Here is a 16,429-nt window from a genome sequence, read left to right on the forward strand (position 1 = left end):
ATAATTGAACATGAAGAATCAGAAAACTGAACTATTCAATTTTAAATAAGACATAAGAAGATGCTTCAAATACGTCTTTTGCGGAAATAAACACACATGGTTGGTGTTTAAAACTGTCAGCACTTTTGCGCTTTTTCAAGGCAATCAGTTTTTATTAGTAAAGGTAGCCAGAATGCCTGGAAAGAACCTACGACCTACGAAAAACTGACAATCCTAAGCAATTGGAGTCGAGCGTATCTGTCATGTGTCGTATTCGAACTAACAACCTCAGTGTTGACAGGTTAGTGTAATAGTAGTTCGACTAACTAGACCACTGGGCCACACGAAACAAAAACAGTAAATTTACTGTACATTCCTTCGCAATAACTTGAATTTCTCGCTCAAAATTTTCATACATTAGTAAACAAAAGAAACTAAGTAGAAATTAGACCACTTACCAGAAGATGAGACACTGACAAATTCATGGCAGTAAAAAAGGCAGACAAAAAAGACAAATCAAATCTATTAAACAATCCATAGGAAACTAAAAACTAAGCTACACGAAAGCCAAACAAAAATCTTGGGTCATCTCAGATAACCCAGAAGGGTAAGCTGATCCTGCTAGATATGTGACATCAATCGAGTTACTTCTTTATGATACGGTGATAAGTTATATATCGAGCGATTATTTTTCTTCGCTTGTATTAGCGGATTTGTAATTGACCCTTATCTAACCCTTAGACTTCCCAAGATTCATAAACTATCGGTTATTTAAGTTTTATACACGTTAAACTTTAGGTTCTAGATCATTTTATCGAGTCATATAAATATATGTATATACTCGACTTCATGTATGACGAAATGTGTCAATTAGTAACGGACAATACAAATTCGTTAATTCGTATTGCTGGACCGAATTGCGAGTGATTGTCATATGCTATATGTTAATTTTTGTTAAGCGATAATCTTTTGATGATATATTTATACTCCTTGTATATAATAAAATGTGATTTAGAATAAAAAGCATCTACTTACATTCAATTGATAAACACATTTCTAAAGTACCCTTGAACAATTTTTTGAGGTTTAACCTTCTTAAGAATATAACATTACGCAGCATAAGTACAATTATACATTTTTTCTACATCAAATACTTTACTGCGTTTAGATTACTATGAATGGTTTTGTCTCCGTTTTTTATTGCTACACGAAGTTTGTTTTATAACCTTATGTTTTCGTATCTTTACTGAACAAATAAAGAAGGATTATATTACTAATGTTTACTGAACTGTTTGCATATGACCCTAATGACATGACGGTTACACTCATTGCGTTTAAAATATGGGGTTTGACGCTGTGTGCATTCCAAGATTAAATTTGTAAAAGACTGATCCGTAAGTATTCTGTATTGCATTGCTTAATTCTTTTACATTTAGTTTGTTTATGACGGGAATTTTATATAAAAATAAGTATTTTTGACAGAAGTTCTCTTTTGTGTTCTATCGCCCAAAAACGTATTACAATTATAACAATTTCATGACCAGCGAATGTAAGAATTCCAACAAGAAATGCTTTGAATCGATTTAAACGCATTTGATTAATTTATTGCAATGCAAGTTGAGTTGAAATAAGAAAAAAAGAATAAATTCGGATTGATCTAAGTAAAAGAAGGGGGCATGTTAAGTCTACATTTTGAGATTTCAATACCCCCGATTTTATTTCAATCAGTAAGCTAACAAAACGTATACAAACGTTAAATATTAGACCAATTCAGTACATTAGAAGCGCTTAACTATACAAACTATATCTATCCACTCGCGACAGTTAAAATTTTAAATTTATAACGCCGAGCGATTGAAATATTTGACATCGAACTGTCAAGTGTGGATAAATATCGTATTGCACGAGTTATAGTGGTCGAATATCTTTCTCTAATGATTTTTAGAATGTATACAGACAATCTAAATCCTTCTTTTCGATCGATCTGCAAAAAGATGTGTTCTTTCTATGTGACGTCTCTTGGCATGGTCCTTATTTTTTCAAGATGTCACAATGAGAATTTTATAGAAAAGCAAGAAAATTTGACGTCATAATCGTATTTTGAACAATAAACTGAGATCAAACGAAACACACGTTTTTAAAGAAAATAATCGGCAGGTCAGGAAATAATAAATCGGGTAAGAATTAGAAAAAAAAACCGTTTCAGGCAATGTCCGATGGAAATGATATCAAATTCAACTATTTAACCTGCTGATACTAAAAGAAAAAGGAATTAATGCTTGTCGCCTTAAAAAGCAGACGCAAACTGAACTACTCTAACGGTAATTAACCTTTTTACTTAATCAATAAGAGAAACATTCGAAAAAAAATTACCTGGACTGGTAAACAGTTTTATACTAGTAATTTAGTTCCGATATTGTCATTAATTCAACCTTTCTCTTTTATCAATGCATTTGTATTGAGATAAAAAGTGTATACGGCTTTTCGTTACCAATACTTGTATGATTACACAAAAAGTTAATCAAGGTAATAGTTCACAGGAGATCATGTCACCCTTCCCGGACACGTTTTTCTAACTACGAGCTGATCAGTCTTTGTTTCTACTCCTCAATGTTCTGTGCTTATCGTAGAAGCATCAAATAGCAATTTTAAAGTATTTGGATTGATCCGGTCGGCGTTAAAACATACGACCATCCGAATTCGATGCGAAAACGCTACCACGATACATACGAATTTAATAAAACTTTTTTTGGGTGAATTATTGATCCATCGGTTATAACACTGAAAAATGAAAATCAGATTATATTTTGAAATGAAAATTAAAACAATATTGTGGTTAGAGCTGTTTTTTTTCAATATTCTGACTACGAGCCGACCAGTCTTTGTTCTTACTCTTTACTGCTTTGCTTACTGAAGAAACATCAAATACAAATTTCAAAATTTTTTGTTTTTTGTTTGGTATTCGGTGATAAAACCGACGACCACCCGCACTTGTTTAAAATCGCTGCCACAAGACCACTTAGAAATGCAAACGAAATTTTTTGCAATAATGTTTTTGGAATTATTGTCATTTTGGTTATAACACGAATAAAAAATGAAAACCATATTATATTTTGAAATGAAAACTTCACCATGTTATGGTTAAAGCTGTTTTAAGGTGATTTCCCTATCATATCTATTTTGTATTAGATGTTGCTTTTTATTGTCATTTTCTTATCTGGCATATTGTATTACTTATGATAACTTTAACATATTAAAATGTTACGTTAACTAAATTACCCTTTTATGACCTTGAATTATTCAGTGTACTCATATTGCGTGTAGCTTGTCACGATACGATATAAATAGTTTTATATATAAGATTCTTTTATAAAATGTGTATCACAAAATACAAAAGAATTTTCTGCATTTCTTTAAGAGAAAGACAAATCATAAATGCATGGCAGGTTATATTTTGCATGATTATATTAAGAAATCGGCTAAACTCAAACATATCAAATTTTTTTTAGGTATATTTATAGATAGATAATGTACGTATACAGAGGTCGTCCATGAAAATTGCCACACATTACGATTTTATGTTTCAATGATGGTCTTAATTTATGCATTGTTTGAAGGCATACAACACAGTAGCACGGCCAGTTTATTGTGCATCAAAATTCAACGCGGTATTTCCAAACGTTGTAAATGATCAGCATTCGACATTCGCGTAAATAATGTTAATGTCATCAAATCGGTAAAATGGATTTGAGAGTATTTGCAAAAGAAAACGAAGATAATTTAGGTTTAAGGACCCGAAATCTACTGCAGGAGCATCAAATTCAAAGCAAATGACATCACTTATTTTGTATAGTACAATTATTCGTATAGAGTTTTGATGTACATGTACGACGAAACTTACTGCATGACTATGTTGCATTTAAAAGATATTGCGACGTAATTTAGCGCCAACAAAAAGAGATTGGAGGGCTAGCATTTTAAAAAAAACTAGGTTTTTGCTAATTCGAGATACAAAATAGGCACATGAATCTCCAATTGTTTCTTTTGCAATCGATTATGACCTGCTTAAATAATATTTATAAAAATTGCAAGAAAAAAAAATCAATAAAAGATATTTTTTCTGAATGCATTTGTATTGAAAAAAGAGTATCTACGGCTTTTCATTACCAGTATTTCTGATTTCAAAGAAAATTAATCGCATATAGCCTTCATTTTACTTAATTTAATGCCTACCAATTAGGGAACATTATAGAAATAGGCGGGTGAAAAAAAAATCCTTCCTTTTGAAAGTTATTTTTTTGTTAAATTATTGAAAAATAATTTGTTTTGTTTTACATACACTCGTACATGATTTTTTTTTGTCTAAATCGGTCATTTTGAACTTAACAGGATATGAAAAGGCTGTGCAATAATTATTCAGTCATGTTAAGCTTTTTTGTCAGTTGTTTTAGAAGTAGTCACTTCGGTTAATTCAGCTCTGTTCAGAAAGTTCACTTGTAGTGACTTCAGTCCTATTCAGTAGCATAACAGACAATTCAGTATGATGTATACAGGTAAAAAGGCAGCTACTGAACAATCTGACTATAGACTGAACAGATCTTAATTGACTGCTATCGAAAATACATTTTTTAATTCATTCTCAAAATTGGTAAACATGAAAATTAGATAATTCACTGTACATAATTTTAAAATTTTACTTGTACAACATTAACTGTGAAACGTTCCAATCATTTTTCAATTTGTCAACAGCATGATTTATGCTAAAATCAAGTGCAGAAAAATTGGTACCGTTAATATTATAACTAAAAAAAACTTATGATCAAATAAAACTGCAATTTCGATTCAAACTTTTTTGTGTGACTACTTTAATTTTACTACAGGAGTTCCGAAGCAATTGAGATCACTTTGATTGGTGTTGGGTTCGTATCCCTCAGTAATTGATTTTCTATGTTGTGTTTGTAGATTGGTGTTTTGGTTTGTTGCCATAACATTGTCAGATCGTTTTTGACTTATGAGTTGGACTAATATTTTAATATCTGAATCCTCTCATTTTCAATGATATGCCAATAAACTTGAAGGATGGTATTGTATGTGATATCGTAAATATTAAATCATTGTGGTCTCCCATATTTACCATGGGATTAAATGGATTCTGTTTGGGGTAAAGAACAGCTATCTTTTTTCGAAAACAAATCATCGGAAGATAACAAGACCTTGTTGATAAATATTCCGTTTCAACTTCACAAATAATACACGATGGACTTGAAGTAGAGATTCTAGGTATTGACGTTGTTCATCATCTTAATAACGTGTTATAGTTTTTTTTAATTGCCTTTGTGAATATTACTTTATTTTTGGTAATATCCATACAAGTGAGAGGTTTAGCTAGCTATATAACCAGGTTCAATCCACCATTTTCTACATGAGAAAATGCCTGTACCAATTCAGGCATATGACAGTTGTTATCTATTCGTTTGATGTGTTTGAGCTTTTGATTTTGCCATTTTATTAGGAACTTTCCTTTTTGAATTTTCCTCGGAGTTCAGTATTTTTGTGATTTTACTTTTTGACGAGGCTCGGTACTGATACATCCCATCATTGTGTTATTTAGCAATAAAAACGAAAACAGTTAAAAAGACAAAAAGTCCATGAAATAATACACAAAAAACTGACAACTGAGCAATATGCTTCAAAACCAACCATTGGAGTGTTTTTAGATTCTCCGGGACGGTAGCTAATCCACCCGTCCTGTGTGGTATACATCGGGTTACTTGTATACAATACGTTGATAAGTTACATTGAGTTATTAAGTATCATGTATAAGAGGAATAGTACTTTGACTCCTTTTTAAACCGATAGGCATCACAGAAAAATAAACCATCGATCATGTGAATTTTCTTAACCTGCAAACTTAAATTTATCGACCATTCTTTAGAGCCGAATGACTATATACGTAGCCTCGACTTCATGTTTGACGACACTTGGCAATTAATTACAGACAATACATTTTTTTCATTATTGTCGTTGGACAGAGTTGCGAGAGCTAAGATATTTTAAAAATGTGAACTTTTGTTAAACATAATATTTTGATGATATTTTCACATTCTTGTAAATGACAAACTTTGAGAAAGAACACTTATTGACATCCAACTGTAAACGCACTTTGAAAATACCCTAACACAATTGTTCAAAATTTTAACCTACTTAAGAAAACAACATAATAGTAAACAAAATTCCTATGCTCCTCATCACATGCTTTTTCCGATCGCGTTTATATAACAATGACAAGAGTTGTCTCAAATTTTTTATTGTTTCACTAAGTGTTTTAATAACCTTTTCGTGTCTTTACCGAACAAACCGAGAAGTATTATATTACTTATGTTTACCTTTTGCATATAACCCAAATGGTATGACGGTTTCACTCATTGCAATTAAAAGATGTCAACACATATCGTGGTGCGCAGTCTAAGATAAAATTCGGCTTTATAAAGTGAAAGATTCATCTGTAAGTATTCTGTATTGAATTGTTTTATTGATTTTAAATTTATAGTATAGTACCTTAATTACGGGAATTTTATACGAAGATACGAATTTTTTTAGCGATGTCCGATTTTGTTTTAATCGTTCAAAATCATTACAATAACATTTTTAATACCAGGAATTACAAGAGTTCCATTAAATAATTTTTTGTCAGTTTATGCAAGTAGGATACTAGTAACTTAAATTCCATGAAATCGCAGTATGAAGTTTAAAAAAAGGACAAGCTTTAGGATACAATGCGCTTTTATTTAGATGATATTTAAAAAAAAAGTCTATTTATCATATATATATATATACTATATATAATGAAATTGGATACACTGTACCAAGGTAAATAATTGCCCAATTGGTCTAATATTTACAGAGTGCTATTTTCTTATCAAAACCATTGATTTAAGGCAAATACACGATTTTGTTTTTGAATTTCTGTAATTTCAAAAATCATTTTTTCACCCAAAAATTCAAAATTAGAAGTTAAAACTTTAAACTTAAACATGGACTGCTTAAAATTTTGAATGCCTTTGCAGATGCTTGAATTCTTAATCTTCGAAACTAAGTTCCGACTTTTGTCATCATTTTCCGCAAAATAACTTTGAAGTGTTTCAACACGGTATTTTCTAGTTTTCCACTTTGGTCATATTCTTTTAATCATATGCATTTGCTTTGCAAATGAATGTTTTTCATGGGATAATTTAACAGTTTTTCCTATTTATTATATTTATGATAAATTGGAGTTCAAACTTGCGTATCGTTTCTTTTGTTGACTAGTATATATATAATTGTATTTCAATCTAAATTAAGTATTTAAGTGAATTCACATATAATTTTTTTTACAAGTCATTGCAGAGAAGAACCACGTTTGCTTTAAGAGGGTGAACATATTTTGTATATAGCGCATAAGCCAATTTTCTATTTTGGAGTGTGCCGCTAAAAAACAGCAATTCATACATGTGGAAAACAAAATAGCTGGTTCCCAATTGGAATATCAATCGCCTATAAATAAATACATGGCTGTACTACTTGTATTATCAATTATACATTTATTGGCTATGAGTATTTCTTTTCTAGATTATAAGTTGGTTTCTTTTTTGTCGAAAAAAGGGGGAATTTTAACAGTTGTAGTTCCAACAGGTTTCATCGGGAGGGCCTTTGAGTAAATAGCAACATTCTCTCTCTCAAAAGATTGCGTTAAGCACATAGATTATAAAAATTATAAATGTCTATCAAAAACAATTTCCTCAAAATCTCAAACTTTTCCGAGGTATTCTAAACGTTTTCATACTCAAGAAAACGTTAATTATTTGATTTGCATATACAATATTTTTCAACATTTTATGTTGATTTGTATTTATTCCATATAACGTCAATTGGTTTTGTCATGATAGTTCCAGTCTTATATGATTTTTCTTTCACAAGCGTTGAACTTCAAATATTTAATTCAAACTTCTTATGCATAAAATACTGATTAAACCACTGGCTTAACTCAATCAAAAAGACATGTTAACAAAAACATCACAAATATCCGTCATCGACTCAAAAAATAGATTAACTCGTTTGCTCTGAATGAGTAACCACTTTCTTCTCCGTAATTCAACCTGTTATGCATTTTGTGTTGCTTATCACATGTATTATAAGTAAACATAATGTATTATTGAACCATTCATTTAGCATGTTTAACTGCCGTTTGTAAATATATCTGATAGTTCATAATCTTCTGTCCTCAGTAAACGGTATATAGATTCAAAGTCTTTTTTGTGTGAATTAACTTCAGGTATATTTAAAGGTGCAATCTTTGATTAAGATATCAGTACTCTTCTCGTGTTCTTTGCCCAAATCTGCAAATTTGAAGACCGAATGATATTTTATGTGTAAAACTGATTATTTCAATGAAGAAAAAATGAATGATTTATTTTATTATTAGGACTGCTTTTCCCGATACCTAATATTTATTCTTACATAAGAGATTTAGATATCATTCATACCCTTCTAACGAACATTAACATAACACTTTAAAATTTCATTTTTTAAAATTACCCTTTTATGACCTTGAATAATTAAGTGTCCTCATATTACTTTAAGGTTGTCCCGTTACGATATAAATAGTTTTATAATAAAGATTCTTTTATGAAATTCAAAACATAAAACACAAAGGAAATACTATACAACATCATTATCTGTTTTGTTTGATTTTATTATTCCATATTAAGTGATCACAGTTTAGCAAAATTGTCATAACGGAATGTTAATGAAGTGCATCTTTGTAGCAAATGATCTTGTTCGTTGACATCATTTTCTCTATTCATTTTCCAAAACCTTCTCACATTTGATTTAAAATTTAAAAAAATGTTTTCTAATACATAATCTTTACAAAAATAGGCAATTTGACGCATGCACCCTTTTAATCATGTTTCATTAAATGCTAGTTTTTCATCTTCATTACTTCGCTTACATATTGTATTACGAAAATTAACATATCACTTTAAAATTTCATTTTTTAAAGTTTCCCTTTTATGACCTTGAATAATCAAGTGTCCTCATATTACTTTAAGGTTGTCACGTTACGATATAAATAGTTTTATAATAAAGATTTTCAATGAAATTCGAAAGGAAATACTATGACAAGCTCCTGTTTATTCATTAAAATCGGTCATGAGATGTGTTACTCCGTCCTTCTAGAATAATACAATATCCGCTTAAATATAAACATGTCTATTTTGCAAAACTACGACAGGTAATTGCCAGACTGTTACATTGATTAACAACAGAAAAAAGCAACAGCATTCCCTGATTCCATAAACAACACTGTTCAAAAACCAAAATCAGCAACAATTTGATTTTATAGTTAACAAAATCATGCGGAGGCCATCAATATTTCTTCACGCAGTAAATCCGCATTTTCGTATAGTTATATCCAATAATTATTGATGTTATAGTAATTATTGTACATTAAATAATTGATGAGGCCACTGGCATACGTTGTTTTTGTTTGTAATCTGTAAGTATTATAAACCGAACATTTCTATTGATGCTAACACACATAAGGAACGCTTCTGATAGTTTAGAATGACTATTATCACGTGCTTTTAATTCTTAAAGGTGTAAAGCACATTGAACTTTCTCGCTCGTATTCTTAAAAACTTGATTGCAGCATCTGTTTAACTTTATATAAACATTATGATTGTCAAAAATATTGTACCTGTGATGATCTCAACAAAACTTTGCATTTTAACATCATACTGCTCAATTATTCATCTTAGTGTATTACTATTATTATTGTGACATTATAATTACTGGAGATCACCCCTTTACTGGACATTACAATGACTGAAGATCACTTCATTATTGAGACATTACGATTAGTGGAGATCACCCCTTTTTGTTCCCTGATCCTAAGTTGACCAACACACACGAATATGTCAGGAGGAGAGTCCTGCAAAAGGAAAGAAAAGTCCGACAAGAGGACAAGGCGTTAAGAAAGGAGGAAGGCTGATTCCCAGGACCCCACCATAGACTCTAATAAATGAGAGATCTGGTGAGTCAGTCATTGATTTTAACAGTATTCAAGTTTAATCAATCTAATGTACAAGTTCATTTTTCTCAGAACCCTCCCAGTCTCCAGGAAAGTACTTTCGATCCTATTGTATGTTACATACATTTGAAGCTTAAAGAGACAATTTGGAAAGGGGAATTTATTGAGTTTGTTGATTAAGTCTCCAAGGGAATTAGCAATTTTTTCTGACCAAGATGGTGACATAGTTGTAAAAAGGGAGCATATGCGGGTTGAATCTTTGCCATGTCAAGCAATATCTAATATCCACACTTGGACAAGTGCTTTTTATGTCCCAGGAGCTTCTAAAGTATATGAGATATATTTGTTTTGCAGCAATCAAATCCCGTGGTTGGGGAATTTATGATGAACACTTTAGACTCCACACAGCACAAAGACCCCAATCATCTTGGGCTGTGAAATACCATAACTTATGGTCGTTTTTATTACAACAGCTATGCGAGATCAAGGTCAAGTAATGATAATCAAGTGGGTATAATAACCCAAACTGAGCCTTTACATCTTTCGTCAGCCATCAGGTCAGCACAATTTTGAGCTAGCAAGAACATGTAATGCGTACAATACAAAAGGGAAATTTTGCAACTTTAATCCTTGCATATTCAAACACACATGTTAAGCATGTGGAGGTCAACACTCAGGCTTCTTTTGCAAGCGGCACTAAAATGTCAAAACAAAGCGACACATTTTGAATTGGGTTTTCCCCATAGACTTTAACTATAAATTTTTTTACTTAACTTAACTTTACTTACCCAACATACGGCTAAATCATATACCATTCGAAAGCACATCATCTGTTTTTTCTGTTTTGCCCGGTCGTCAAATATTCATATGGTGCAGTTTCCGTCAAATCACGATCAAAGGTCAAGGACGGACAATTTATTATTTTACAAGATGTCAGCATTTTTGCATATTCTGTCTTCTGAATAATACTATTTTGTATGGAAATATTTACATCTGTTAGAACAGATGTTAATAGTTATTTATTAAAAGAACATTGAAATATTAATGTCAGAATTTTAATAAATAGCGCCGTTTTCAAGAAATTCAAGCGAAAATGATAAAAATGCGCGAAAACCAAAATTTTTGTCTGTTATTCAATGTTATTCACCATGAAACCACATAACATATTTTATTTAGTGATAAGGATGTGTTTGACATAAAATTAACGCAACTACGCTTCTTGTTAACTAAACAGCCAATTAAAACAACCCAAGGTGTTGCTCAAAATACCGCCATCTGCAAAAAGATAGCCTTTTTAGCTGTTCTATGTTAAAACAAAATTAATGTAGTCAATATTAGGTTCAAAATCAAAAATCTAAAAAGTGCAAAAAGGGTAAAGGATATAATTCATAGGGAACTCATGCTTTAGGGGGAAAGTTTGGCAACAAAAAATTTGATATTTCAATATTTATATGTTTTCTTGGTTGCTTATATTGCATGGTGCATTGACTAAGGAAGTGAAAGTTATTTTAAGCTAGCCACTGAAAATGTTCTTCATGCATGGCCGAAGTATTTATTCCTATCAAACTACATAATTCCTTGTAAATAAATTGAGACATGTTACCTTTATATTTACTTACATTATTTTTTTATTTGGAAATTCTAGCAACTCGCAATAACAATACTTACACTTCCTGAATAGTTAACATATAAGTACATTGTAATATAAAGATGATTGATTGATTTTTGGTGTTAAACGCAATTTCAAGCACTATTTGGTTCTCAAGTATTTTGCGGCGATCAAGTTTTGTGTGGTTGATCACCACGGTGTGCCCAAGGAACAACCGACTCTCTGTAGGAAAACTAGCAATGCCCGTCAACAATACATTAGTTAAATTTATTAGTATCAAGGACGATAGTACTGTGTAGGTGTCACAACGAAATATCTATCAAATCAGAAGTAATAGCCTTTTGTAAAAGTAGGCATCTCTGACCAAAGAAAGCAGTTTTGATATTAATGTTTACTTCAGCTACATGTTACAAATAAATTTGCTAAATAGAAACTGAAATATAAAGGCATTTCCCTACATTGGCTAGAGGTATAGGGATTGATATCTCACAAAACATGTTTAACCCCGCCGCATTTTTGCGCCTGTTCCTAGTTAGGAGCCTAGCTCTGACCTTTTTCAGTCTTTTATGATTTTTGATTTTAGTTTATTTATATATTATGGAGTTAAGTTTGACTTCCATTTTCCCTGAACTAGTACATATTATTGTTTTGGGCCAGCCTCTGGGTGAGGGATTTTCTCGCTGTGTTGAAGATCAATTGGTGGCCTTCGGTTGTTTTTGGTCTTTAGTCGGGTTGTTGTCTCTTTGATAGATTCCCCATTTCCAGTCTCAATTTTAATTGAACCACTTTTGTTTCAATATTGGACATGGTTTTGCATTTAAATTTCAATGTAGATGTGCCACATAATATTTTCGTTTAAGTAATTCAGAAAAACGAACGCTATTTTAGTAGATCATCCGTAAATAGATATAAGAAGATGTGGTATGAGTGCCAATGAGACAACTCTCTATCCAAGTCACAATTTGTAAAAGTAAACCATTGTATGTCAAAGTACGGTATTGAACACGGAGCCGTGGCTCACACTGTACAGTAAGCTGTAAAGGGCCCCAAAAATGACAAGTGTAAAACCAACCAAACTGTTGTTGATCTGACAGCGACTTTTGGCGATTTTCTCACTTTATTTTCATATTATTATCGTTCGGTTTCGGATGGTGCAATCTCAAAACAATAATAAGTGATATTAGTTGACATGAAAAAAAAACCGTGCAAAATGGTATGTATAAGAGTAAAAGACATGGGTTAAAACAATCTGACTGAAAATTAGATATATCACGACTAGCCTGCTCATACAACTTACGAGGATAACGAAATAAGAAGTATACATTTTAATTAGATTGGAGTTAACTTTATGAGATAGATTAAAAATCTATGTTATGGTAAATTTGAAGTGCTTACTATTTGTAACTCTATTTTAATATGTGTATTATGAAAAAAAAATGCCTTGATGTACAACCTCCATATGCACATCCTTTAAACTTTTAACTTCACTAAAATCTACCAAGCAATGTAGGAGGAATATTGCTCCTTACAAAGTTGTTTTAGACTAACTGATGGATATATGAATGGTGGAACGAACAAAGAAAACAGGACGAAGAGACAAGATGATTTCTACATTTCCGCATATAAAAAGGAACGATTTTGATGACAATTGTTTTCCATTCGTTTGATGTGTTTGATCTTTTGGTTTTGTCATTTGAAAAGGAACATTTGGTTTAAATTTTCCTTGGAGTTCGGTATCTTTGATGTTTTACTTTTTTTTACATCTTGCATCGATATCTGAGTTTTACGTTCTATTGTCTTTTATTCGCTCGGCTTTGAACCCTCTGGTTTTCTTTTATTTGGTTGAAAGAAGGAAAAAAATAACAAGGAAGCAGTCTCAAACCATAGTCAAAGAAAAACAGATAACAGCATGACTAAGGCGAAAAGTAGGACAGACAAACAAAATTCCTTAAAACACTTCACCAAACTGTACAAACACTACCTAAACCCGATAGTGATCGCAATTGCCGAAGAAGGGTATTTAATCTTCAACAATCTTAATTTTCAGTCATATATAATAATGTGCTCACATTAAAAGGAATTCGCCGGGTTTGTTATTGAAAAGCGCATGGTACAAACAGTATTCCTTCGAATATTAAACGAAAATAAACTTCGTAACATGTCTTTCGAAATCGGAAAACTAATTTGTACTAAATAGATATTGTTTGCTCCTTAAAGTACTTTCATTACCCTTTTTTTCAAATAACAACTGCAAAATCTTAATTAGAAGGCTGCATCCTGACCTAAATTATATTAATTGCAGTTCAAAATGATGAAAAAATTCCCTTGGCCTATAAACGATAAATCTATTCTATTTTTGACATCTAAATATTCAAACCTCAGGAAACCTTTAGCTTTTATTGCAGTTTTATCAATTTTGGAATTTTTTTCAAGAAATGCAATTTTCTGTAAATATTTCACAATCAACATTTTAGTTTGCATTTAATTTGGAATGATGGTATTTTGTTCTATAAGATTCAGAACATTTTTAGAAAAAAAATTTATTCAAGTACCAGAAAAGGGCATTTTGTTTAATTCTTGCAAAATTTACGAATTTTCAATTTTGACCTTTGACCTTGATTTAAAGAAATTTGCACCGTACGAATTATTGACGACCGGGCAAAACAGAAAGTACGGTTAATATTGATTCGAAAGATATATAATATAGCCGTATGTTAGGTGGGTGCATTAAAGTCGTTAACTAAGCGTCTTTTTTAAAACTGTCACTCGCCTACCAGTAAATGTAAACAATTTAGAAGTATATTTACGATATTATCCACTTTTATAAAATGCATTGTCTTTATTGTCAGGTTTTAAATTTGGTTCTCTTTTGCATTACTCAGGCCCTCGTTTACCTACGGATGCCAAAAACTTAAAAAGTGCTAGAGAGAAACCGGCTATACTTTTTTCAAAAAATTCAAAAAGAAATAGATGCATGGCGTGTTGCTGGTCCTTTTAAAGACCAAAGCTTACTTTACAAATTTCCCCATTGGGTTTAGTTCTATAGGGGAAGTCAATTCAGGGTTATTCATCGTATCCTGAAAAAAAACCCATCCGTAAATGTTTTCATTGATCTAAAGAAATGTTCAGTTGTTTACTCGAATATTGATGACGCTGTTGACATTATCAATCTGTACGGAAGTAAAACATAAGCTAGTTTGTCCGACGTTAGATCAGCATTCCGATTACTTTCTATATCACTGATTGATTTCGATCTTCTTGGTCTTAAAATAAATCAAGAATTTTATTTCGATAAATTTCTCTCTTTTTGCGCGTCAATAAGCTGTGCTTTATACAACGAGTGTGTCTCCTTTCGTCATTGGGCTATTTCTGTAAGACAATCCGAAGACGATATCATTCATTACCTTGATGACTTTTTGTTTTTTGGAAGGGACGGGACCAGTCTTTGTGCTGACCTGCTTCATACTTTCAAGGTTATCTGCAATGACCTGGGAGTTCCATTAGCGGATGAAAAAAAAAAAAGATTTCTCCCACGATATGGCTTACATTCTTAGGTGGAGAAATTGAAACATCCGACATGACTCTCCGTTTACCTAACGATAAGCTTGAGGAGTTACTTCAGAAAATTTCATTTGTCAAAAAAACAACAAGGGAAATGCAATCACTTTTGGGTTCAATAAACTTTGCATGTCGGGTTGTCGTGACAGTCAGAGCTTTTTTGCGTGCGATTGATTGACACAACGACTGTTTTGAATAAACCACATTAAAGAATAAGAATTAACTCAAACATTAAAGATGATCTTAAGACATAGAAATCCTTTTTATAGAATTTTAATGGCCTTACTTTAATGCCAGATAGACTTTGTACTTCTAATGAAGTACTGGAATTTTACACAGGCAAAGACAATTCCCGAGGTTCTGCATTAGGTTATTTTGACACTCTTGAAACTATAAATATATAATTTTCCTTGAAAATCTTGAAGGTAGACATATATAGTTAAATAGAAACTTGTGATTTAAATTAGTTATATTAAGACTTGAAAGTTATTTATAATTTGTTACCCAAAACAATAACATATGTTGCTTAAATAGTTGTAATTTATTATACATTCAAAGATGTATAAAATAACTTTTTCAAGTAATATTTTTGTCATAATTTTCAAAATAACCTCTATCTCTATAGCTAACTCCTCTCATATTTATTGAATTCTTAATTCTATGTAATAAAATGATATAAAAATTAAATTCACAAACACTACATTTTGTCCATGCTTCTATTGAAGTTCATTTTTCTTTTCAATTGAAGTTTATTGAGTAATTTAATAATTTTCAAAATCTAAAATTACCATTATAAGTAACTAAAAAAATGCTTGTTTTAAGTAAAGTAAAAACTTGATTGCAGCATCTGTCATATATCTTAATTTGTACATACATGTATCATTGCATGTAGAGAATATTATAATATTTGAATGTTACTGCTGTGCCAGGTTAATGTAGTTTTCAGCTTCACTGCGTGAATGATGTTGATGAATTGATGAACTTTTATACTGAGATGATGGGCCAAGTGAGCTTTTCATAACTTGGCGTCCGTCGTCAGTCGTCCGTGGTCCGTCGTCGTCGTCCGTTAACTTTTACGTAAATCTTCTCCTCTGAAACTACCGGGCCAAATTTAACAAAACTTGGCCACAATCATTATTAGGGTATCTTGTTTAAAAAATGTGTCTCCGATGTCCCCGTCTGCTAAATAACATGGCCGACACGGCTAAAATAGA

General features: G+C 31.5%; 1 protein-coding gene across 21 annotated transcripts in view; it reads left to right on the forward strand.

Moving 5' to 3' along the window:
• The first annotated feature begins 1,300 nt into the window (after positions 1-1,300).
• Positions 1,301-16,429, forward strand: part of LOC127723657 (deleted in malignant brain tumors 1 protein-like) — a 63,271-nt gene continuing 48,142 nt past the window's right edge. For 15 of the 21 annotated variants that reach the window (XM_052230379.1, XM_052230386.1, XM_052230384.1 and 12 more), the window contains exon 1: positions 6,382-6,484. The gene's annotated coding sequence lies outside the window, so the exon portion shown is untranslated. Of the gene's footprint in view, positions 1,374-6,378; positions 6,485-16,429 lie in introns of those variants that run through there. The other 6 variants (XM_052230399.1, XM_052230389.1, XM_052230388.1 and 3 more) reach the window with 3 other exon arrangements.

This window comes from Mytilus californianus, unplaced genomic scaffold (assembly GCF_021869535.1).
Source record: "Mytilus californianus isolate M0D057914Y unplaced genomic scaffold, xbMytCali1.0.p SCAF_13, whole genome shotgun sequence".
Taxonomy (NCBI): Eukaryota; Metazoa; Mollusca; class Bivalvia; order Mytilida; family Mytilidae; genus Mytilus; species Mytilus californianus.